The sequence below is a fragment of the Candoia aspera genome, chromosome 9 (assembly GCF_035149785.1).
Source record: "Candoia aspera isolate rCanAsp1 chromosome 9, rCanAsp1.hap2, whole genome shotgun sequence".
NCBI classification, from domain to species: domain Eukaryota; kingdom Metazoa; phylum Chordata; class Lepidosauria; order Squamata; family Boidae; genus Candoia; species Candoia aspera.
The window spans coordinates 7520891-7548443 of NC_086161.1; the positions used below are offsets into that span (position 1 = coordinate 7520891).

General features: G+C 41.2%; 1 protein-coding gene across 1 annotated transcript in view; it reads right to left on the minus strand.

Annotated features, from left to right (window-relative positions):
• The window catches only part of NTM (neurotrimin), a 643325-nt gene that overhangs the window by 535392 nt on the left and 80380 nt on the right, over positions 1–27553 (minus strand). The gene's annotated exons all lie outside the window — the stretch shown is intronic.

Here is a 27553-nt window from a genome sequence, read left to right on the forward strand (position 1 = left end):
TCCCGTTTAATCATGTCTAACGACACACTAGGGGACAGTGCTCATCTCCGTTCCATGGCCGAAGAGCTAGAGTTGTCTGAAGACACTTCCACAGTCATGTCGCCAGCATGACAGTCACGGAAATGCTGGTACCTTCCCACCAAAGAGGTACCTATTTATCTACTCGCATTTGCATGCTTTCTAACTGCTAGGTTGGCAAGAGCTGGGGCGAGTGCAGGAGCTTACTCCACCGTGCGGCTCTCGGGTCTCAAACTGCCGAACTTGCAAACTCCTGGCCGACAAGCCTGGTGTCTTAACCGCTGAGCCACCATGCCCCCTTCATTTCCTAATATACCCAACAGAGGAAAGGCAGGGCTGTTCCAGCAATGTTCCTTGGCATGAGTACAGAGAAAATACAAGTATGCCCTAGAAGATGCTTCTTCTTATCCATTCAGCACTTGGAGGATGCATGATTACAGAGCAGTCCAGAGCTGCCTAGCCAGCCTGTATCCCTTGAAACTATCCAGATCTCATCTATCCCACCCTTGCTGGGCTCAAGACTCAACAGTTGCTAGGCACTGATGCTAATTCGGCATTACACCTCTACTATCATTTGACATTAATTCAGAGCCAAAGGCCAGCTATTCCCTGATCATGTGGTAAGGGTCTTCATCAAGCGGCCAGATAGGATTGTTTCCAACTTGCAGGATTATTTAATTCCTCTCCCTTCTTTCAAAGAAATAAATCATATCCATCAATCCATCCATCACAGAGGAAAAGAAACCAGGATGCAGCCATGGCCATCTGACAAGCCAAGCTGCCCAAGTAAGGTTGCCCAGAAAGAAATTCCAGTCCAGGAAGTTCAGTCCTAATTTCATTAACTCTGAAAGTATGATTTGATTGGCCTCCATTTTCAAGAGCAGAATTTTTAATTCTTAAAATAATGCCCCTGACATAGGGAGAGAAGTGGCTTTACCATTCTCTCCTTGAACTCCACCAGGACTGCTGACTCATCTGTTATCCTTTTTCCAGATATGAAAATGCCAACACACTGTTGCAGTTTCATCTTCAATTATGCTAGGCATTTAAGAGCTAATGTTCATAGAAGAGGAGAATACGAGGCCATAAATGGCTTTGGTGGGTGATTAAATGCCCAAGTGGAACAGAGAAATTTGATAAGCACAAAGGCCATTTGTTCACTTCTAATCCCAATGCCGTAGACTTTATTCTCTTTACATGAGAAACTAGGGGCAAGTTCAGTTAGATTCAAAGAGAAAACAAGTGCTCTTTTCCCCCCACCCAACTTCCCCTCTCCTTTCTTGGGCACGTAGTTAAGGGAGCTAGGGAAAAGCTCTTACAAATTGGTTGAATGAAACACAAACTGGATTTTTTTTTCCAGAAGTGAAATTTAACTGAAAGAGGACTTAAGGATGCACAACCTTTTTTTAGATGAAAGGCTGCACTGGCCCTCTAAATGGACAGAATCCAGACAAAGAAATAAGTAGATTCAAGAGCAAGATTAGAATGAACTCAAATGCAATCAACTTAAATAAAGTTAGCATAATTTCTTCCTATGTGCTTCATAATTTCTCTTCCTCAATCAGACTAACAATGAGAGTTTGGTGACAACTCTGGGAGATACTTGGGGGTACATTCAAGACCTCTGGGATCTCTTCAGCCAGAGGTCTCATGCAGGGGATCATGGTATTTTGAGTAAAGGGGGTTTACAGCATGCTACATGATTGTTGAAACAAACCCATTTGTGGGGAAGGCAGTTTCAAACATACATTTCAGTTTGAAACGATCTAGAATTAAACATTCCTCGTGACTTAAGAGCTCCTATTCTTGATGGTGTTGCTCAGAGTAGTGCATCAAGGATAGGCAAAACATTATGGGAGTCATACATTCATGACCTTTATTTGTAAATTTGACAAATGTATCTGCATGTAGGATATCCATCATTTCCTAATTAATGTTCTGCACTTCATATATTCCAAAGAGCCCATTGCCTCCTACTCAATGCACAAATTGAGCTATTGCCCTTTTTCCCATTCAAAAACAGAATGATTAAATTGGAGTTGCTCCTATACTTCATTAATAAACAGCTTATGCCACAGGTTTTCCCAAACTGGTCTCTGAAGGCACAAACTCTCCTAGTGGTCCACTTGAGCCTAACCAAATTCATCCAAAATTAAACCACAGTTCAGACTTCCACAAAGTTCTTCTTCAAGCTGACATCTCTATTCTCCTGTAGTTTCAAGGTTTCATAGAAGCATAAAATCCATCAAGTGAGGGGACACTTATTCATAACTGTGAGATGAAAACCTGAATTGCCTCAATGAATACCCTGCACACAAGAGAAATGTCCAGGGTACATACAAGCTACTCAGAAGAGATCACCATCCTTATTATCAAAGGACTTGTGCTTGTGATAATGTGGAAATCCTACACTCTGGTGTTTGCTTAAAACAAGTGCACACCCCCTGTGTTGTGGGAGAAGAAAAAGAAGGATGAGAAAAACTGTAAACTTGAGTGATATAATATCTTCTAAAAGCATTACGAAGAAACCAAAGTGTTGAAAGGTAATTTTTTTTAAAAAAGTGCAAAGGGGAATAAATCTGGGTAGAGTGAGAACAGCCAAGAACTGTTACCCAAGACGGCTGCTCTGCAAAGTATTCATTTATTGGACTAATCTCATGGCAAAAAGCAACTTGCCTGCTTGAAAAAATTAGCTCAGTGTGACTGCCTTTCATGAACTGGCACCTTCCAGATATGTTAAGATGCTACTTCCAGAATTCCTAAACAGCCTGCCTGAAGATTTTGTGCCTGCACTGATTCAGGAAGGAAGGAAGGAAGGAAGGAAGGAAGGAAGGAAGGAAGGAAGGAAGGAAGGAAGGAAGGAAGGAAGGGAGGGAGGGAGGGAGGGAGGGAGGGAGGGAGGGAGGGAGGGAGGGAGGGGGAGGGAGGGGAAGGGAAGGGAAGGGAAGGGAAGGGAAGGGAAGGGAAGGGAAGGGAAGGGAAGGGAAGGGAGGACACATGTGAATAGAAACCCCAATAATTGGAAGAGGGGGATAAGGAACCTCTTTTTTCTGGTGATAATGTCAACTATTTCATATTTCAACTCATATATAGTAAAAATGCAATGCAGAATTTACCTGAAGTGCAATGGACAGATTAGATTAAGTTAACAAGGATTGGTTGAGAGCTGAATATTCTCTTTCAAACAAGAAAAACTAACCAGATTCTCTCACAGCACTAGGTTATAAACCATAGTTTTCAAATCACATTATGGCTTAGCATGATATGAGGTCCCAGCCGCTATAGACTTTTCTGTGAATTTGCACGTACTTCAAAACAAAAGTTATCCCTGCAGGCACAATTGCACTTCAAAAGCCACTTCTTCAAAATTTAGCAGTTAAATGATTGCTGTGGCCACTGTCATTTTGCCCTGACCCAGTATCTGCCATGTGGAGGATAAATCTCTTTATCCATCTCCTTCCCTATCTACCTTAGGTAAAGGTAAAGGTTTCCCTTGACATTAAGTCCAGTCGTGTCCAACTCTAGGGGGCGGTGCTCATCTCCATTTCAAAGCCGAAGAGCCGGCGTTTGTCCATAGACACTTCCCATGGTCATGTGGCCGGCATGACTACACGGAACGCCGTTACCTGCCAGCTGAAGCGGTACCTATTAATCTACTCACATTTGCATGTTTTCAAATGCCTAGGTTGGCAGGAGCTGGGACTAGCAACAGGAGCTCACTCCGTCACGCGGATTCGAACCACCGACCTTCCAATCGGCAAGCTCAGCGGTTTAACCCGCAGTGCCACTGTGTCCCTTTCTATCTACGTTATAGCCCTGTTATTAAGATGATCTGGTAGTTTGCAAAACATTTGGAGAAGCTTTGGGGAAAATGCCTATAATCTCATCTGAGATGGGGTTATGCACCAGCAACATAGCCCGAGCAGTACTCTTCCAATATACTGAGAGGGAAATATGACTGAGGCAAGGGGTTCACAAACCAAATGTTATTTATATCCCATTTTGCTGGGGAAGACCAACAAATGGGCTGTGCACAAACAGGCATGTAGAGACAGCCAGGAATATCTTACAAAGCAGCTTTGTGAGCCTGAGAAAAGATGAGGCTGCTGTAATGATTCAAACAGAGCTGCTTCATATCTGCAACCATGCATTGCAATGACCTATTTTGAAGGATCTGCACAGACTGATTATTTATTACCATGAATAACAATTCCCTCTTTTCCTTAAATTCTTTAGCAGAGGCAGTGTGGAAGACAGGAGGTTCAGCCCTCTCAGTATCCCATGTTTAGGAGATAATGTGGAGAAAGACCCATTGCTTCGAGAAGCCTAGATCTTCTTATTCTCCACTGCTTTCCATTAATATGTTATCTATCTATCTATCTATCTATCTATCTATCTATCTATCTATCTATCTATCTATCTATCTATCTATCTATCTATCTATCTATCAAATTTATCACCACCCATTTCCCAAAAGGGACTCTGGGCGCTTTACAATAAAACATAAATAAAAATATAGAACTGTAAAACACTATAATACACAATAAAATAAATATGATAAAAACCCCGATGTCTGGAAGTTCTCTATGGTTTGCAAGCAGAGCAGGGTCCTTCTAAGAAACTAACCATCCCCAAGAATGGCTACTCTCTCTCCCGCCCCAGGCATAATTACAGAACCAGGTCTTTAGCTGTTTCTTAAAGTCCAGGAGGGAGGGTGCCAATCTCACTTCTGGGGGAAGGATATTCCAAAGGGCAGGGGCTGTTGCAGAGAAGGCCCACCTCCTGGACCCCGCCAGATGGAATTCTCTTGGAGATGGGGTCCGTAGCATGCCCTCTCTGCACGACCAAGTGGGTTATCCATTATCTCAGTCTTGCATTCAGCTTAACCATCTTTTGGGTTAACTTGGAGGACCTAATTTTAGAGGTCAACCCAAATGTAGTTTTGCTGAATGCAAGGCAGAGAGAATCGCCATATGCTTGCTTCACTGCAATTTTCTGTTCCTACCTTGCAGGTTAACTGAGACACACTAGCATGGATGGGCACTGATTAAATTAATCACCAAAGAATCTTGATGTGATTGAATGGTTATATCAGGATATCTTCCTTGGTACTGTGATTTACTTCTCCTGTGCTCAGAATCATGTGTTAACTCTTTGATACATTTTACCATTTTATTCTACCACTATTCATTGTCTGTTTTGTTACCCCCCTAGTCCATGTTTATGAACAAAATGTAGACTGCAGTGGGAATTAGGAATAACCATTATTTTACCTTGATTAGCATTAAAATGAGATGTTCTGCTCTCTGTTGCAGCTGAAACCTTTTCAGAGCAGGAAGTCAGCAAAGCATTACCTGAAACAATTGGCTTGTTTCCCCCTGTTCTGCTGCTGTCCATCTGTCTTTACTAAAACAAGCTTTTGCATGTTTTGTCCAGGGGCAGAAAGAGAATCCAGCTTCACAAACGGCTGAACAATCCCAAATGTTTCTCTTCCTGGGTGCTTCAGAGCTGCCAGACTTCCCTGGAGGCTGGTTGAGGAGATTTGCATCATTTTGTATGTCACGTGGGGGTTAGAATTTTGTGCATCTTATCTCTGTGAAAATAATCTTTTCTCTAGGCTAGACTTGGAATACAGTCAAGGCCTTTCAGAAAGTGGGAGAAAGACCTAATGCAGTCACTCTATTCCTTGTCACCGTGCACTGTCAACCTCCAGCAGCAAGAAATTGTAGAGGAAAAGGAATGGATGTGCAAACTCCAGAATAACTTTCAAGTTCAAGCAAAAATATAAAAAGATCTGGTATCATAAATATAGTGAAGGCAAGGGAGGTATCCATCATGGGACCTGCAGGCATAAGGGGCTCCGCCAGATTCCCTCCTGCCATCCAATCCTTGGCTCATGCCTTAAACAAACCTCATCATGTAGGGCATGACTACCATATCTCAGTTATAAAAATCCAGCTGACCACTAGATGGCCCAAAATCTAAAGGTTTCTGTATCTCAGTGCTGCCCTGTCTAGTGGTCATCCAGATTTTTGCAGCGGTGGAAATGAAAGAGTGGTAAGTGGTGAAGTAAGGTGTGTGGTGGGAGGGAGAAGAGAGCTGCCACTGTGACACCTCCTCCACCACCATTTCCACACTCAATCAGTCAGCTGGCAGAATGGCTGAGCAAAGAAGGGGAAGAGAAACTTTGGGTGACCGAGGAGACCATGCTGAGGGTTAGGTCTGTTGTAGGAGTGGCCAAAGTGAGTCATGTGGCCCTCCGCAGTAGTGGGACTTGTTCTGAGGCATCCCACACTGAGGTCCATCTGAGAGGTTGGTCTTGGCACCCCAAGAGCTCTACTTACTCATTTGCAAGGATCTTTTTACTGTTAAGTCAGACTTTCAAAATAGGGTGAATCTGTACCTCTAAAGGCTCATCAACACATCATCTCCCAGAAGGATTTCTCATTAATACATTTTTTTAAAATAAACAAATCTGATCCATGCTTCTCAGCACTTTGCATGACTGAAATGAAGTTATCCTGCCTTGCTATTTTTTTCTATTTAAGCAAAATGTGTAATTTAGGTCATACAGCATTTATATTTCAGGATGAAATGTGTTTCATCTATTGAGGAAACTAAATTGAAGACTTGCATTTAAAATGACGCAGAAATGGGATGGATGAAACTCATGAATGAAGTAGGGGGTAGGGATAGGATTCGGCCAAATCCCTACTTTTGAACCAAGACGTTTTGGAGTGATTTATCAGTGTGCTAATATAAGTTAGAATTCTCTGGGATGTGAGATCAGGAGTCTAAATCAGACAAGAAAAAGACATTCTGGGTCAAGGAATCAACCAGACTGAGAATATTCACACATTCTGAATAACTGTGTAACTTGAAAACGTTTCTCAATTTCTCAATGGCTAAGAAAGTCCATGTGTTCTTTATTAAACTGGACATACATTACATTTAATACTTCCTTTTTTATACCATTGTCAGCTCATGGTGGTAAAGGCATGCTTTGTGTATCTGTTTATTCTTGTCACTAGCAGCTCCTCGTCCCTTGTTTCCTTCCATCAGTTTTTCCTAAAATATATTTTAAATTCAGGTGTCATGAAGCCTAAACTACGTGGATTCTTTTTACTACTATTAAAATGATTATATTAATTCTTGCCTGAGTTTTACTTTGAAGTTTAGTGTGTTCATTATAACCAGCCCTGCCTATAACTTAGTAATCTCACAGTGTAAGAAGCAGACTTATATAAGGATTTCACAAGGCCAAATCCAGCTCTGTCAAGCACCATTTATAAATGTCAGGTCCTGACAATATAAATCTATCTTGATGCCTAGAGCAAATGAGATTCCATAATAATCCAGTTTAGCTGGATTCAGTACATGAGCTTAAATTAATTTCTTGGAAGAACTACTACTTTGAACATCTCAGAGCAGGTGGGTTTCCAAAAAGTGAATGCTTTCCAAGGAAGCAGACATAGGAAGATCAATAAATCAGAAACTGAAGATGCCAAAGAATTTACAGCTTTCTGAGGTTCATCACTAGCTTTAATCCATTATGAAAGAAGTGCTGCTGAGCATCAGATGCCAGCTTCTGTAAGCCAAGCTGCCCATTAGCTCTGGTGTTTGCATTTCACTTTAATTTTGTATCTCAGCAAAGATGGTTGTTTATGTGCTCATAAGCAAGCAACGGAGACCTCCAGAATGGGATATCTTCCTGGGAAGGTTGCATTTATAAGCCTAAACTGCTTTTGACAGGTGGCAAGGGCCAAATTAATACCAGGTGTAGAAACCACACTGGAATGGAAACTGCTCAGGTGTTAGTCCCATAAAATGTACAATGAAGCGAGAGCGCTTCTGTTGAACAAAGGATATTTTCCCCTCCAGTTTTCAAAACATGGTCAACACTGAAGTCAGAAGTAACAGCCACTTGTATAGATTAATGTAGCAGATCCAGGAGATAATGTAGCAGTTTTGTTCCAGTTTTCTGAGCCCAATAGGGGAGCTGTCAAGTATGGTCAGGAGTCAAAGGGCAAGGTGCTGAGCTGGCGAAACACCAATTGCATAGAAGGTCATTAGGCAAGGAGCAGGCTTATGTAGGCTGTTGTTTCATCAGCCTTCAGGCAGTTACTGAATATTTATAATATTTGGTAGTTACATTGGTCATCTAAACAATATCTTCTCTGCCAAGAGCCGTATCTCCTTTTGTTGAGACACATATGATAGATAGAGCTGAAGCAAGTTGTAGGTGGAACCAGAGTTAAAAATGGGGAATAATATCCATTATCTTCTTTCTGGGATTGGTTTTTAGCCTTTGGACACTCCTCTTCTCTCCTAAACAGGCTACAGATAAAGGACAGGCATCTCTTACCAGATCTCTTCTTTCAAATAACTTCTGAAATTATCCTGAGGTTTACCTGTCCATGAGAGATATGTTCTCTACTTTGTCCAGGGTTTTAAAACAAATGTATACAACCCAGATGACAGTAACTCTGCAGGGATCCTGGAGAGACTTTCTCAACCCTTCTTGGAGATACTGTGAATTAAACCTGTGACCCTTTGTATATAAAGCATGTACTCTCTACCATTGCCCTACAGATTTTGTCCTTGGAGAATCATCCTACATTCTGATTACCTTTCATAGCTGCTAGCCAAACTTGATGGACCCTGACTGAACACCAATAACAAAAAAGATTCCCATGAGATCTGAAGACTTTTTTTAAAAAGCCTAGAAGCCTCCAATTCATTCTCTCAAAGTGTTCGCTGTACGATTTTGAATCACAGTTGGGGACACACATGAAAATGCCCATCAATGCCCCAAGGAGAGTAGCAACATTGCAAAATGGAATTGGGAACTGCCTGTTTCCTAGTATTGCATGGAATTGCTGGGTAGTGACTGCTCCAAGCAATAAACCTATCATTCAGGTTTACTATGATCAGACTTTCAGGGGAAAAAAATATTCAGTCCCAAACTGAGATTGGATACAATAATACAGTATTGGTGGCTTGAGCACTTGGTCCAGGTGCTAACCAAGGAAAGTGAGACACCTCTCTCTATTGCAGTTAGATAAGATTTTACAGGCTTTTCCCTCCAACCCAACCAACCGTTATTTGTAGATGCAACATTTTATCTGTTTGGGTCATGAGAATGCCATACAAGCTTAACGAATGTTACTTTAAAATGTTCAGAAGACTGATTTTATGTTATTTGCACTGCAACCAAGATTCGGGGGGGGGGGGGGGACAAATTCCTGGAGTCTGGTCAGGAATGATTTTTACTGAAATCAAGTTAGTATACTAAGAAGAGAAGTAAGGCAAGGATCACCCCTTCATGCCCCCTTATAGTACACAGCCATAATATTCAATCTAACCTATACCTTATTCATCATCCACAGGATATTTCTGACCACAAGCAAGACAGTAACCATGGCTTATTACAATAGCTGGCTTGACTTTCTACACCTACACAAAGCCAAACAAATCAATCTTGACTTCTTCCAATTTGCAAACCCAGTCTTAGTGTCTCCGTACTTATAAAACAGGCATCGTTTCCCTTGATCCAGCTGTTAGAACCCTTCAACAAGAGTCATTCATTTGTAGATTATTCTGCACTTTGTTAGCTTGGTCATCCTACTGTATGACTCCTGATGCACAGCTATTTGTCTCCTGAATCAAGAGTTTCCATCTGATGTCAGAACCACTCTTTGCTTTGATTGGTTGGACCCTAAGCTTGAAAACTCTGCTCCGTGAAAAGCTTAGCTTTTGGAAGCAGGTGGAATTTCACAGGCCTGTCTTTCTGCCTTGGGTCTCTAAACCTCCATTTGTGAATAACAAAGGCTAACACATTCTTGGGTTATAGAGTCATAGAATTGGAAGGGGTTATTTAAGCCATCAGGTTCAATTCCCTGCCCAGTAGAGGACTCCAGATTAAAGGATCCATGATGGCTGTTCAGCCTCTGCTTGAACACATCCAGTAAATGGGAACCCATAATTTCTTAGGTTGTTGGTTTCACTGTCAAATTGTTCTTCCTCTCTTCTAGCCATCAGTTGGAATCTGATTTCCCATAATTTAACCCATTATTTCATGTCTTGCCCTATGGGATGATGGAAAACAGGTCTTGACATTCTTTTGTATGACATTTATTTCACGACCTTTGAATGTACTGTCATATTCCCCCCATCAATTGTCTTTTTTCAAAGCTAAACATTCCTAATCATTTTAATCTCTCTTTGTTTCTAGTCACTTGATGATCCTCACTGCCCTTTTTTTCCAGTTGCTCTAAATCCTTATGCCATTGGTATCCTTAGTTCAAGACTCCTAGTATCTTTCAGGTCAGGTTTCAAAATTAAGAAAATTGCAATCCCAGATAAACATGGCAATGCTTTATTCAAATAACATCTTCCAAATATAACAGTAGCACAGGTGAATTGTACATGAGACATCCTCCACCACAATTTCACATCTCTCTAAACCACCACAGGATTCATCCTCATGACCACAGTTCTGCAGCACTGCTGTGGTGAAGTTGGTGATAGTTTAGTGGCAGAATGATTACTTTAATCTGTTTTAATTGTTTTTTAATTCTTTCTCCTCAAGTCTTCACCCACCATTAACAGCTCTTGACCCAGTGAATCTTGAAGACAAGGTGGGCTAGGATGTCATGTTAATGGTCTTTCCAAGGTCAACACAAGTCTGTGCAAGACCTGCCTATGCTTTTCTGCTTGCTCAATGCTTTGCAAGGTACCTCTCACTTACCTAAGATAAAAGCAAGTGAATCTATTTCCTTCTGTCAAGTGGCAGAGGATATATGGTCCCATTTCAGTATCTGAAAGACAGTTTAGCCATATCAGCATCTTTTCCCCTCGCTGAGCCACAGAATTAGACTCTTCATGTTAAACTTGGATGCAGCGTGTCCTTCAACTTGACAGTACAAATTCATAAACTTTGCTACACGAAGAATAAACAACGGATGAAACAAAGCTGGAAGTAGTAACCTTAGGTCCTGCTATTTCACCCTTACCCTAGCAGCCAGCTTCTCTTGCCATACTAACAAAGTTCTATGAATTGTTTTCTCTGGCTTGTGATGCACTTCGTGATAAGTCATATGTACTGTACTTCGTTCAAGTCCTTAGCTTGCTGTTCAATCCTACCTATTATGGTTTCTAAATCAGATTATGGTTTAGCATGATATGTAAACCTAGTCTATTAGTTGCTTTAGTTGCTGAAGAAGCTCTGGATAGTGTTCAAAGAGAGATTAAAAAACAGAAATTCAACAATATAAAGCAGCAGATAGGTCTGCTGTCATGTCAAGGAATAACAATGCATTAAAAACAGTCACAAAGAAAACCAAAACCAATAAGGTTTGATTTGTCATGGATTAACCTAGTGAACCCAGTCAGAACTAGGTAGAGATATTCTCATACATGTTTCCTACCAGTTGCCACTGAATCTGATAGAAGAAGATCCTTTCAAAAGATTAGAGAATTTCAGAGTAATTCTCATGGGTGGTGTTCTTGTACTCATTTAGTTACAATGTGTCTAAAGTGTAAGTGTGGTGGATTTCAGCAGTGCCACTGGTTCTCAGGAAGAAGGGAGCTCATTCCAAGGAGGGGAGTGAGATAAGAGAAAACACAGTCTGGAGCTGGAACGTGGGAAAACTAAGAGGTTCAGAGTAGCCTTGCCCTGGAGCCTTCATGGTCATTTCCCTTTAGGTTAAGTAGAGTAGCTTTAGTCTGGCAAGATTCTGTCTATATGGCATGAGCAAACAAAGAACTGAAGTTTGGTTGGATTGATTCTTTGTCGTTCTTGGGCTGGACCTGACATCTCTCTCCAACTATCTGCAGTCTGCATTGTTTTCCACTTGCCCATTAAATCCAAAGAGAGGACTTCAGAAGGTACTTCTCCCATGGGAAGAACTTTTTTCAGTAGTGGTACTCATATCATTCTTGAAAAATTTAACTTTCCCTGGAGAAATGCACCAAAGTTGCCCACTCAATATCTCTGGCCATAAATTTGGTGGATAATTTCAAAAGACTATTTGTGCCTAGATCTAAACCTAGTTTTTCACTGAACATAGGAGAAAAGGGTGGCAGCATAAATTTGAAAATTAATTAAAATTAATAGAATTTAGTCTCAATAATTGCCCCCAGGTAAATACCATTCATTCTCCTTTCCCAAGCTTGTAATTAACAACACCAGCTCTTATCTTCTCCAATAGTTATAATGGTCCATTTTATTTTGATGTTTGCTATTGTATTTCATTTTGGCAAGTATTTATTTTAAACCTATCTGATCTGCCATGCACTGGGGTTTTTTTTAATAAATAAAAAATACAGATATTTTTTTTAAAAAAATCAATAGGAGAGTAGCTTAGGGCATTGGTAAAATTTGTCATGTCCAACAGGTTGCCTGGGAAATAAATTATTCCCATAAATGTGGATATATAGAGGTGTGAGCAACCATTTATTTATTTAGATGTTTTATATTCTGGCTTTCCATCAATGGATTCTGAAAGCGGACAGTAACAAAGTTGCAATAATACAACATACATCTTGATTCATTTCTATCTGCATTGCAACCCAGGAGCTGTTAGTCACCTTCAGTGACTTCCCTTGCTGAAAAAGCAGAGACTAAACTCAATAAATAAACAAAATATTAGACATTTGTCTGAGAAATATTCCCACCAATCAACATCTTTCCTTTAAGCAGCGCTTGTGGATTTTAAAGACATCTTCAATTTCATTGCTAGAAGAAACCTCCGGATTAGAACCGACATTTTAGCAATCCATCAAGGTATGGTTTCTCTCATTTATATATTATACTAGACAACCCGTGACCCATTGGGTTATGAGATATTTCCTTGCCTAAACAGAGAAACAGAATGATCACAGGCAGGCAAAAAAGCAGTGGGAGCAAGAGTGACTTCCAACTTCTTGCCAGCTTCCCCATTGACTTTGCTTGTGGGAAGCTGGCAGGGTGCATGGAAATCGCTCCTCCTCCTCCTTGGCTGATCCATGGAACTGTCTGCCACTTTGCTGGGGTGAGGGAAAACAAAGGGAGCCATGGACAATGAGGAAAATTGCACCTCCGCTCCTCATCCTGGCATGCCCCTCCCTCCAGTGCTGGTGCCCCCCTGCCAGCCCTACCTCACCAGCAGGCATCTGAGTCACTCCCCTGTCCTTCCCTTGCCACCCACTGCTCTTAAGAGATTTCACATTTCAGTCTCAGTTACAAAGCAGCCACTTGCTGCTCGCCCATTGGGCCTTGTCACCAGCCAACTGGGTGCAGGGGCCAGAGGGAGGTGGGAAAGGGGGCAGGGATATGCCCCTCCCATATTCCTTTGTGCCATGCAACCTGCGGGTTTACGGGAAATTGTAATCAGAAGGCATGGTGGTGCTGAAGTGACCACAACTTTGCCAATTTTCAATCCCATGGAACTAATGGGTCCTGGAATTTGGACGCATTCTGTAAGTTAGCCCATTTGAAGTTCCTTGATTCAAAAATTGTTGCCCTATGACACACCATTTTGCCCAATTCAAGGTTATACATAGACAAACAGACACAAGAGTTCTAGTAGTAAATAGATGGTAACATCAGCTTGAAAGTCAAAAGTAACCCATTAGGACACCTCTTGGAAGAAACTTCAGTTACTAAGAGTGCGTGTGAAGCTAGGTTGTACTCTTGTTCCTCTTCTTTCACATCACCCCATTGGTTTAATGCTCACCTGATCTAAGGTATCAAACCATTAAACTGGCAAAGAAACATCTTTTGGTGCTTCTTTACATGCACAATGTAGTTATTCTGTCACTGGGTTAAGAAGAGCCCTGGAAACATTGGTCACATGCTACAGAAAGGAATCTGTGCAGGTTACGTTTTGCAAGACCAGGACTGTATATTCGCAAAATGACCCTGATGGAGAAATTGGTATATTGACAGATTGAAAATGGAGCAGGTAAAGTCTTTTGACTTCTTAGGTTATAAGCAAGCATTTTGCCTATGGTGAATAAGACATGCAAAATGCTCTAAATAGGTAGGTAGGTAAACCTTTATTGTGGTCTTTGACCAATGTTATTTATTTATATATACAAACACAAGACACATAAAATATACATTGAGATGAAGTTAGAAGTGTAATGGTATGGGGGAATGACCTTGGGAGACAGGAAGAAGAGCCACAGCCAGGGGAATAGTCAGGTAAGAGGCAGCTTACCACAAGAGGAACGTGGGCATGGCAAACATCACAGGAGGGAGCCTCCCTAGTTTCTTGGGCTGTAAAGGTAACAGGGGAGAGGTGTTCTTTCAGACTTGCAAGATTCTGTTAATGTAATCTTGCAATAAAGTAGAATTAGTTCATCTGGGCATGCTTCCTGTCTGGACTACCTCGCAAGGCTGACACCAATCTTGCAAGTCTGAAAGTACATTTCTCCCCCATCGCCTTTACAGTCCAAGAAAGTAGGGGGGTCCCATCTAAGACATTTGCCATGCCTACTGCAGGTTAAGCTGCCTCTTATCCAATCATTGCCCTGGCTGTGCTCTTCCCCATCTCTCAAGGTCATTTCCACATACCACTATAAAAGGAAAGGAAAGGGAGGGTAGAAAATTTTTAAAGGAATACAGTTTTGTTGGACAATGCTGAAATAGCATCTTGACTATAAGAGAAGCCCAACAAATTCCTGCAGCTCCAAAATGATATGAAGGTATTAGCCCAACTCCTTTATACTGTACAACTTCATACTTGTTCCAACTTGGCACCCTTTAAGTAATTCAAACCAACTTTTTGAAGAATGCATTCCAGATGGTGCAAAAGGTGCCAGATGTGATTCTCCAAATGGAAGTAGGCCTTCTTCAAGGGGCTGTCTTTAATATTTCACTGAAGTTAATGTTTGCAAAAAAGGAAATCTGTCTCCCTTTGTTTTAGCTGACAAATTGCAATCTATGAAAGATTGTGTTTGATACGTTTTTCCCCAAGGCAATATTTCTGCTGGGATACAAATGCACAAAGCTAATCCTTAAACAAATAGTATTACTTATGGGATGGTAGTACGAACTAAGTAAAATTATGGGGAGTCAATTCCACTGCTCTAGCCCTCCAAAATTCAAACTCTGTTCTCAATCACTGAAGAGTATTTACAATACTGAGGTTTAACAGAATCCCTATTGTGCTTTTAGGGGGCAGATTTAACAAAACTCCTTATATAAGATGTTTTCGTTTCTGAGGCTAAATTGCTGGTCTGTCCTTCCTGCCTGCCTGCCTGCCTGCCTGCCTGCCTGCCTGCCTTCCTTCCTTCCTTCCTTCCTTCCTTTTTTTTGTAACCCCCCCCCCCGTACTATTTATAGGACTCCTGCAACTCTACTGTATAAAAATAATAAAGGCAGAATAAAAATTAAATAAATAAATAAATTTTCTCAGTCACTTTGACGACTCCTATGTAGTTTTCCTTCTTGTGATGCTGAGGTATTGTATAAGGTTGATAGCTATCAAAATATGTAAATAGCTATTGCCAATCGTAAGTATACAGATGGGCCAAATTAACTGAAGAACAGATTTGTTGTATCTGTTTTACCGACCACCTATGACTGAAGTAAAAACTCTCTCTGGAGATAAATGAACCACCTTCTGGCCACCAGAGGGGGCCAGGTGAATTGTCCTTCTGCTTACCAATCTTCGTGGTCATTGGAACAACAACAAGATTATAGCAGAGGAAGGGAACATGCAAGTTTACTGTTGTTGATCAATCCTTCTCTAGCTTTCTCTTTCTGACTGCAGTTTTTCTAAGAGGCAGACGTCACAGCTATCTGAGTCCTCTTGTTGAAACAGAGGCCAGGGGATGCTTTCTATCAGTTCTGCAGACACATGGCAGTTGGTATTTAGAGCTACCATGGAGTTCATTTTCTTTTAAATCTTAGAAGCCAAATCTATTCAACAGCTGCCTAGAAAAAGACTGCTTTGGAGTAAGAAATGGAAGAAATGACAAAAATAGGTTCAGAGATATTCATCTTAGTCTTCCAGATGTGTGCTGTTGAAGTGACAGAAGACAAGATACTTTGGGGTGTACTGTCACCTCAGGCAACATAAGAAGTTGTCTTATGGTGAGTTAGAACAGTGGTTCACCTAGTCCCATATTGTTGGTAACAACTGGTAACTGCTGTCCAGTTTTAGGCCAACATTCTTGCATCGTTGCATGGAGATGTTAGTGACTGCAAAACTGGGGCTGTATCACTAAACTGCACCCACTCCTTCTGTCCCCCTTGCTACTCCCTGAGTGACTGGTGATAAAAAGAGAACTGTGAGGCAGTAAATGCAGGATCCCAAGTGCAGCCAATGATCACTGTGCCCTCTCCATCTTATGGTAAACCCACCACTCTAGACAACACTACTAATATTTATGACCCCAAACTCAACAGCTCATTGTGCTGTCTCCGTTTCAGAGCACCAGACAGTCAATTTCTCTCCACTCTTTGTGTCATTTCTTCATTTTGCGCCTTTCCCCCAATCTCTAGGGAGCGGGCCACCAGGATTTATTGGGCTGTTCCAGTGACACATCATCTCACTAACTGCAGAATGACAGTTGTAAAAAATCCCATTTGCCAGCCTATTAGAATCCTATTAGCACTCCCAGCAGAAGAATAACCTCTGTGGAATTAGAGAGGCTCATGGGCTCTGGTGTCACAGTTTTATGGATCTTCTCCTCCTCCCCAACTCAGCAATCAAACTGCTAGTTATAAAGCCTCAGGCAATGAATGTCCTTGGTCCATAAGCCCCATGACAAAATACTTAGAAGAGAAGAGAATGACAGACCAATTCAAGCACAACTGCACCGAGGAACCTAAAGAGGAGACTGGTATGTTTTCCGAGTTAACAGGAAGTCCACCTTAGCAATAACAAAAGCCACTGTTCTTGCTCCTTTTTAGTCCCACAGTAAAGTTCCACAATGCATATAGTTTGCAGAATCAAGTCTTTTACCATTTCCATTCACCTACTGGGGGGTGGGCTAAAGGAAGCATATCATAGGGAAAGGAATAGCAGATGCATCCGCAACACAAGGCCACCACTGAAAGAAAGGCAGAAGTTGATAAGCCCTTGGACAGCGCACAGCAGAAGATCCTAGATAAGGTGTTGGCATAAAAATTGTTGTCCCAGCAAACAACTTCAAGTAACTAAAGCCTCCCAAAAGCAGGCAGATCCTGCTTTACCAAAAACTGTAAAAACAGTCTCTCTGTATTTTTCTGTGACCTCACTAATCTAGAAACTTAATACATGTTGCTTGCCAATAACAGCAGAGGAAGGCATGCTTTGCTTCTTCCTGAGGCTTATGGCTCAGCAGATCCAATCCATTACAGCTAAAAAGTTTGTCACAGATACCAACTGTAATCTATATGTGGCTAAGAGAAGATACAACTGAACTCAATGGTACTGACTTCTGAATAAACATCTTATAGGATTGCTTTGTCAAATAATGAGTTTCTGATGCTACATTGATACTACTAGCCAGAGGATTTCTGCACTTGAAAAGAGAGGGATGCCTTGGAGAAAAGATTCCATGAATTCCTCAAAAGTGACTGGGTTGTTGTTGTTTTTTTCCTCACAGCTCAGAAAAGGTAATCTAAGAATGTGGGAAGTAAATTCATGCATAATAGTAAATGGATCACCTAGTACTGCTGTGAATAGTTCATGAACTCCTAGGGATTTATTTTCTCTTGTGCTAATGAATTAGAAATTCCCTTAAATTTACTGGCCCTCTCTGGACCTCTTTGTGGTGAAAGATGAAACAGGCCACTGTTACTGGCAAGAAAAGATTAACAGACCCACGTATTTGGTACCCTGTGACTGAGAAGGATCACAAGATCGGTAAAGTTTCCTGCCACGTATAACCAAAGATGGAGATATCCCAGTGATGCTTCTAGGAGCTCTTAAGAAGCTACCATAGCAAAGGGGTTTGTCAATGCCATCTCTTTGTCTCACTCTGAAGTGGCCAACAGTGACTTGGACTCAGTCCACAGGTAGCACACCTATCTCAGTGTTCAACTGCTCCAATTCAATGTTATGAATCAAATGAAAGAGTTTGCAATCTATAAAAACATTGGGTAAATAGCTAAATCCACCCGAGCACTATAGAAACTTTCAACATGAGGGCTGGATTTAGCCTCCATTTCCAGAAGTAGTCCTGATTAATCCCTTTATAACTCCCGTAGAAATCAAAGGCTCTTATTCCTTTTTATGGGAAAAGTAAAAGTACTGGACACAGGCTGAACACCGTAGTTACCCATAAATGATCTGGTTTCCAGTATGAGCAGCCCCACAAATCTGTCACCATTGTGCATCTACATTCAGAGTTCACCAAAATGATTTCTGCTAAGCCTGGTTCTCTCTACCTCAGTGTTTATCAGACTTGGCAACTTTAAGATGCGTGGACTTCAGCTTCCAGAATTCCCCCAGCCAGCCATGCTGGCTGGGGGAATTCTGGGAGCTGAAGTCCACGCATCTTAAAGTTGCCAAGCTTGAGAAACACTGCTCTATCTCAATAGTATGGTGAGCATGCAATAAGCAGAGCTATGACTGCCCTTGTATCCTTCCCAGTTGCTAGGTCTAGTTGCTCAAAGATAAAGAATGCCACATACAATTCGCTGCCACCTAAACCATTCAGTTTTTATTATGTGCCTTTACACTCTCAAAGGATTATATTTCCACCTGAAAGAACCATCAGTCTAGCAATCCACAGTAATATATGATGTAATAGAGTCCAGGCACGGGAAAACCTAAATCTTATTTTGCCAAAGGCCCTGGTGCCTTCCTTGCTGAAGCCAAGTTTGTCATTAGACATTTCTTTCTCCTGATAGCCAGCTTGTTTTGTTAAGGTGTTTTTTTAACCCTCTAAAGAGAACAGACACTCTCTTGATTGATTTATGATTTCCTTAATTCTTTTATGTAAACTGGCAAGCTCTCAACAAAATGAGTGAGTGAAAGGAAGAGAGAGAAAGAATGAGCAAGAGAGGAAGGGAATATTGATTGGTGAATGACCAACTAAGCTTCATCATTATTCCCTGCCTCTCCATTCAAATCCACAAGGCTTACTCAGGGAGGTCTGCTGGCAGAAAAAGTTAAACGACAACCGTTGATACGCACACATGGGAAAGGGAGAAGTACATGGCAATAGGCCATTTAGGAAGTTGACCTTACTGCAAGAGAACCCAGGAATGTTGGAAAACAAGGGAATGTAGTTCAATACCTCTTGGAGCTGCAGGACATTGCCACATATCATGCAGGACCATTCAGAGAACACTGGGAAAGCTTTTCTCTTAGAGTTCTGCACATCCAAGATGAGGAAGGGCCATAGCAGCATCTTTCTGACACCTAGCCTTGCAGTTGTTATTCTTAGAAGAAAATGTAAGGGTAAATTGGCTAAAATGAATCAATTTAAGTTCACCCTGCCTTCTAAAGAGATCAGTTTCATTATTTTATTTACCAGCATTTCTATGCCACTCTACTCCCAACAGCTTAGAGTGGCGTACAGAGAAAATTCCAGAAGCTTAAAAAGAACTGAATAGTACTCAAGAGCATGCAGTATAATAGCACTCACCAACATGGGTAGATGCCAACACCTAACATCCTCCAAATGCTGTCTCCCAGAACCACCTTTTTGCTTTTCTACAGAAATGCATTAGGGAGGAGCCAGTTCTTCCATGCAAGGGCAAGTTGTTATATAAGAGAAGTGCTACCACTCAAAAGGTCCTGCTATGGATTTCCTGTAGATGGAACTCTCTTGGAGATGGGGCCTTCAATTGGGCCATTCTCCTAGTTCTAATTGGATGGTCAGATTCACTTTGGAGCAGATCTCCTCCCAAAGAAATCTGGAAAGGAGGACATATTTCAGAAATGGAGTCTGCTGACACTGCTTATCACAGTGCTGCTGTAGTAACTTTAGATATGAATCCAGGCAGGACTGAAAAAGCAGCGCAAACAAACTTGGAGGAGACTTCATTTTTCAGTGCTGCCATTTAGGCACTGAAAGCCAGAGAATCACTGTCTTAACTACAGAATTTGTAGATAAACCAATCCTACTTTCCATCCTGATTCATTGTATAACACCCAACTATGGAGTTCATCTTGGTGCCCCAGGTTCAAAGCAGTGCATCACTCTGTTCTTGTCTTGGCTCAGTGTTGACAACATGAAAGCCTCATGGAGGATGTTGGAGAGATAAACCTAAGAAAGAAACTGTCGGTGCTTCAATAGTTTTAATCTGTTCAAGTCTATTTGACATTTTCCAGTCAAAACCTCAGGTCTTATCAAAACCAATAGATCATCAGGTGACTTGCCAGAGAACAAGGCCAGAGATTTTCTGCTGCAACAGCAGCACACTCTTTTTGGAAGTCTCATGGCTTGAATAGCCCATCTGTCAGTTGGCTTCTTGGTCATTTTTTGTGGTATCTAATGTTAAAAAACCAATTAAGAGTCAATTTGGGAGTAAGAGAGTACATTCAATCCCTCAGATGTATATGGAGGCAGATTTAATTTATTTTTAAATTTTATGTGGTCTCCCAGCAAAAACAATTGTGACTTTGGGTGGCAAACAATTGACAAACAACTATAAACAAGCCAATATGGTAAAAAACAACCACAAACATTATTAGGCAATCAGAAATCCAATTTCTATTACACATACACATACACACACCAGGTGGGGAGTCCAATCAACATGGCCCCAATGCTTGAGGAAAGAACCAGGTTTTTGAAGCCTTCCTAAAGATCTTCAGATCAGGGCCAAATGTATACTGGGGTGAGGGACTGGGGAGAGGAGGGGTAGGAAGATCATTTCAGGCACTGCAGTGGAAGACGTGCACCGCCTGGGTCCTGCTAGATGACATTGCTTCATAGTGCCCACCCCACGCTAGAGTGTGGGGGATAGTCAGATACCACTGGGGATAGCCAGTCCTCCAAATAACCTGGTTCTGTGCCATGTAGGGTTTTATAGGTGACAACCACACTGTGAAATGCATGATCCAGAAGTATATTGGAAGCCATTACAGCTCACAGAGTAGAGATGGCATATGGTCATGCTGAGGATATGCATGATGATATGCATCATGACTTGGCCCTCTCCCATCCCTCGTGGGCAACTGCTGTTCCTTAAGAAAAATAAAAGGATGGATAATAAAGTCAGCAAAAGACCAGTGTCTTTTTTCCATGATCTCATCTTCAGACAAATGTCTGCTGCAGTGGCAGCACAGAGCTTCGATTGACAGAGCTTCCTTTCTGAGGCTCAGGCACCTCTGTTCACGTTGCATCCAGTGGCAGTTGTCTCCAGAATATGAATGAAGGGAGTGGGGCCATGGATTTGGAAACGGCACACAAGCTTCCAGCCTGGGGGAATTAGCATTGTTAATGAAATAATCACATGGGCAAGGTGTTCAATTGCTGGTTCTTCAGTGACATCCATGGAAGGCCCTGATAGTACAAAGCAAGAAGAGAAAACTCTCCTTAAAGAATCACAAGAAACATTCTCCCTTGGGGTCAGCATTCCATAAATGCACTCTGATAATACTGCATTTTAAACTGCCTTCCTGGACAATTTGGTTTTTCAGTCCAAACCCAGGAAAGGAAATCTTCAGCACCTCTAACAGGCCAGTACAAGGCAGCCTCAGACTGTCTTAAGTGCTTCTTTCAAAATACTTTCATACTGGATTCTACTGTTCCATAGTGTTGCAAACTACCTACAGAAGACTGTGGTCTTGAAAGATAATGAAACAACATTTTTAATAAAGACATGCATGTGTACATACATATAAAAAAGAAGAACAAAACTTACCTCTGTGCCAAGGCCTATATTGCTTATATACAACATAGCCAGGAAATTCTTACTAAAATGAACAACTCCATTCTAAAGCACTTTTGCAAAGCATCCAGAAGAAAGGTGTGTGCCTCAGCCTCACAGATGCATGCAAAGCTTTTAAGAAAAGCATTCACTAGTGAGGTATTTGATTATTTCTGTCTTCCCAAACACTTCTCATCATTATCCTCTTTCACCGCTGAGTACCCTTCCAGTGCAATCTGCGTTCTCAAGGAAGTGGGGAATCAGTTTCCCTCTCTCCAGAATGTGAACCTCAACTTTTATTTTGTTGCAAATTTCCACCCATCTGCACCAGTCAAACTGAACAGAATTTGGACATGCATGAATCACACCCAATTCAGTCTGAATTGTCAACTCAAGCTGGACTGAAGCATCCAAATGCAACCCATTCAACGTGTATCAAACCAATCTGAACGCTAAAAATGCATGTGCGAAATGCATCCAGGTCTGTTTGGAGACAGCGGAGTTAATTCAACAATCCAAATCAAATTGGGCCTTTGGAAAGTCACATTGGCTCTGAGATCTGATCGAAAAGTCTTCAAATCAAATGTTGAAATCAAAGCTGAAACTCCAAATTGAAGTAAGAAGTATAGCTATTTCCCAACATGGAGATGGATAAATCCATCAATCTTATTTCTTATCTTAAAAAAAAAATAACCAAGAGAAAGGCTCACACATATTTACTAAATAAACATCCAGAGAAGTCAGTATACAAACACCCAATATAACTGTGGCCCCTCTAGGGAGACCCTCTGCAAAAACGCCCAAGGATAATGAACAGCTAAGGTAGTGAGCTGCCCAAGATCTTTCAGCAAAGGGGCAAAAAAGCAGGTGGATTACTCCCTCTGCCTCTCACTTCAAATTTACTGCAGCAGAATAATGTTTTCAGGGGAGATTTGTCATTGTTTGTGACAGCTTCGAAAGCTCCTAAATATGCTTGATGCAAACGCAGATGTAAATTGCAGAGAAGAAAAAAGCAATTTGCAAGACATTAAAACCCCTGCACAGGTTTCTTTGGAATGATCAATGCATGTAAACTACAATGTTATCTGGATACCTAGAAGAGAAAGATGTCTGGCTGATGCAGGTCGCATATTCTTTCTTTCTTAGGAAGAAGGGTGGTCACTTTTTACAATAGGCCCTCTTTAGAAGGAGCAGGCTTGTTTTTCCTGCTGTTTGTCAAGGATAAATCATTATCCAAGTTTTCTTTCGGGAAGGAAAGGCAACCTCTCTATGGGGAAATTTTGCCATCCTCCAGTGTTCAGCTCCCCTGAGTTTTAAAATCTCTGAATGGGACATAAGCATCCTACTCCTAGACAAAACAAACATCTAGGCAAATCTGTATGAGTTGTCTCCCATCGATATGTGATGGAACAAAAGCTAGCCAGAGCAAAGCCCAGCTAGTATTTCATATTCCCTATAAAAAGGGTACAGTGAGGACAAATATCCCCCGCACATCCTGAAGCGTGGGGCTCATTGCCAAGAGTGATCTTTCACTAGTGCTTCTTGGAATGACTATGTGGCCACACCGTGGGGGTCGCAGGTTCTTTTCATGAAGCACTAGAGAAGGAAAAGTCTTCTGATAAAGAGTTCTGCAATAGCCATGAACAGCTGCACTGATTTTTGCAGCTGAATAGCAGAACATGGAAGATCCTTGGGCGTTTTGTAAAATTATAAAGGTAATTCCATCTCTCCTCTCCTCCCTAAATTATGGGTGAGCAATGGCCCATATCTCTCTCATATTATTTATATATATATATATATATAAATATATATATATATATATATATACACACACACACATACACACACACACACACACACACACATATACATAAACACACACACACACACACACATACACACATACATACATACATACACACACACACATACATGCATATACATACATACATACACACACACACACATATACACACATACATACATACATATACATACATACATACACACATACATATATATACATACATATACATACATGCATACATACATACACACACACACACACACACATACATACACACACACAGACACACACACAAACACATATATATATATGAGAATATGAGATATATGGGCCACTGATTGCTCACCCATAATTTAGTGTATCTCATTCTAACTTTTAAAAATGCATTTCAAATATCAGGAAACCATGGCATCTCTGCTTTCCAGAGGAGTAACTGCAGGGCAAAAGGAAGTGGCTGATTTTCTTTTTTACTGTTGTTTATGATCTTGGACATACATTCTCTAGACCAAACATTCTGCTCGCCTCCCCCTCCATCTCCAGACGCCATCTGATCTTCCACACATACCTACCTACATATCTACATACATACATACATACATACATAGTATGCCATATCTACCATTCCAGTATTGTTTAAAGAATAATGTAGCAAATAAGGGTCAGAGACCCTGGAGAACCTGTAACACAGCAGTGTGAGTCCAACTGGACAAGACTTTGATTCAACACAAGTATTGAAACACTACGACAATAGTTACCCCTCCCTACTTCCCAGGGCATCAGCATAAACTTCCACCTATAATTCCAGACCACTACACCATATCCAAGGAATGAGATGATTACATTTTAAAGAAACCCTGTCTCACTTTTGCGGGGGGGGGGGGGGGAGGTCTCTTTGATTTTAATCTAAAGGTCTCATTTTTGAACTTCACATTCTAAGAAAAAAATATGGAGAGAAGATGAGAAAAGATGAGAAGGGTTAAATGCATCTCTTCTATGGCCCCATCTCAGACAAATTTTCTGTCTCTCAATCAGTAATAGATTGCAATCAGTTGAAAGGTGTTGCTTGAATTAAGCAGATCAGATGGAAGTTGGCGTCTGGAGATGGAGGGGGAGGCGAGCAGAATGTTCAGTCTAGAGAATGTATGTCCAAGATCATAAACAACAGTAAAAAAGAAAATCAGCCACTTCCTTTTGCCTTGCAGTTACTTCTCTGAAAAGCAGAGATGCCATGGTTTCCTGATATTTGAAATGCATTTTTAAAAGTTAGAATGAGATACAGTCTTTGTCCTCCAGCTACAACATGTCTATCTGAAAACAAGGAAAGAATAGCTGGCCATTTGCACAAAAACCTATTCACTCTAAAAACACATAGGTGTGTTTACCCAACAGGCTTAACTAGGTCAGGTAAAGACTTAGGGGTACATTCATACCACATGATACACTTGGTTAGCTTCAACCTTGGATATTTGGGGTGGGGTGTTACTTGGCAGGACATGTGAATCCAGCCTCTTGGGTTAGTTTATGGTCCAATGCATTAAACAAAGCCAGAAAACTGAGTCAATTCAATAATCTAGTTAAGCAAGTTGCATGAAGCACAATCCATGGGTCATTATTCAAGTATGGCACTTCATTAGCAAGTGGCAGGCCCAGAGCTTGACCCCATGCAAATCTGTAGCAAGGCTGCCTCCTTTGAACTATGGATTCTGCTGCAACTTAGGTCTGAGAGTTGGATCAGTCCAATATCAATCAAATACACCTGACTTGCAGGAAAGGCTCCATAGGAATGTGTCATGCGGAGATGCAACACGCAGCTTCAGTCAGGAATAATTTTTGAGGCTCACTAGAACCTTTATCTTCTTTCTCAATGTACCAAATGCTTAAAAAAACCTCTTTGAATATTTGACAGAAATGATCAAGAGGTTTGATCAATTTGGAAGTTCAGCACCAACCTGTTTGCCCATCTAAATTTGATCCCTTCACCACAATAAACTCAGCCAGATTTCTACCCTGCCTTTTTTGAAACACAGTTTTTCCTGTTTTCTCCTCTAATTAGATTCTCCTCTTCTTTCAAACACCATCCAATGGAGCATCCAAATTACATCCAAATACGCTTTTAAAATGTTGAATTACACAATTAAGGGTATAGTGTGCTGCAATAATAATGGGAAATAGGGGAGAAAGCCCCATTTATCCGAGCAGATTGTGGACTGCAGTAAGGGGTGGGCAGGTGGGGAGGAATAAAAAGCTTCCTTGTAATTCGGGTTTGTTTTTTTTTCAAAAATAGACTATTGAAACCAGTTTGGTACAATCATCCAGGAGCTCATAGAAAAAAATCATGCTCTGGCAGAAATTCTTTTTCAGATTAGCTGTACTTTCCACCTCACTTAAAGCCACTTCACACTTGAAATGCCGTCAACTGTAAACTGAAAGTGCAAATTGTTTGCTCGGTGAATTTTTGGTATTCTTTAAAAAAATAATTTAACAAGCATTTTAGGAGTTGCTGTTTTCAAATTGTTGCTATAGCAAGCTGCAGAAAGATGTTTTGGATGAGAGAAGGAGAAGGGAAGAAGCGAGGGATCGTTATAAATGGAAGCATGAGGGCAGTGAATGGTTGAAGCAGTGAATTTGGATGGGGGCCCTCCAACGTTGCTGTCTGCTGCAACTGAAGGACACGTGAAAGCTGAGATAAATACCACTGTCCAAGTCTAAATGGCCTGACAGATTGCTCTGGAAAAGAAGAATTCTGCTTTTAAATGAGGAATTTTAAGCTGGAGGTATGCCACTCATTCCAATACAATGAATTTTCATCCTTGGCTGACCATATCATAGACACCTTTAATGATTTGTGGCAAGAAACACTTAGTGAGTTGTGGAAGTTTGGCTAGAAATCTTACTGTTCCAGAAGAATCATCACATAAATAGAGCTAAATCTAAGCACCAATAAAGGCACCAGATTATCTAAGAAATGGCTTCTTGGCTTACTCTTCAGCAAGCAATTATCATGGCAAAGGAACTTTTGAGGATTGTTGATTTAAAAATAGTGTTCTGAAGCCCTCTTCTGACAAGGTTGCATGAAAATATTTTTGTATTAGTTGCTAGGATGTTTTTATTTACAGCATTTTTAACCTATGGAATTACAAGTCTGCTCTCCATCTTTTGGTAAAGAGATATTACCAAAACAAGATACCATACTGTTTTATCATTAGCTGCTAGGTCAGGTTATAAATATTCTGAAACAGACAAATCAACTAATTATGGCCCAGGAGACCACCAACAACATGATTCCAAGATCCTACAAGAAACAGATTGTTCCTGTTAGTGTTTCCAGGTGCAATAAGAGGGAATGGAAAACCAGTGATCTACTCCTGCATATGGCTTCTAAAGCATCTTTTTGACAGTTCTTGAATCTCTTTCCAAAATTGTTGAAAAACCAGTAGTAAATCACCTCCTTTGTTAAGGTAGGAGACATAGGACATTTGAAAAGTAACTCTTAAAACAGGCTTGAGCTAAGGATGCCATTTTGCACCATTGTTTTGCCCATCATGAACTCGTCCATAGGAGGGAGGGAGGGAGTAAGGGAGGGAAGGAAGGAAAGGCATTAGCCTTGAAAATGGGAGCCAATATGGTGTAGTGGTTAAGGCACCAGGCTAGAAACCAGGAAACTGTTGAGTTCCAGTCCTGCCTTAGGCACAAAGCCAGCTGTGTGACCTTGGGCCAGTCCCTCTCTCTAGAAAGGAAAGGAGGCAGCAGTGGCAAACCACTTCCAAAATTCTTGCCAAGAAAACTGCAGGGACTAGACGAGGCAGTCACTAGGAGCCAACACTGACTTGAAGGTGTGCGTGTCCGTGCACACACAAAGAATAGTGGTATTGAAAGAATACCACCTCTGTCCCAAAACTCTACTGTGAATCGTGAGGCTACAG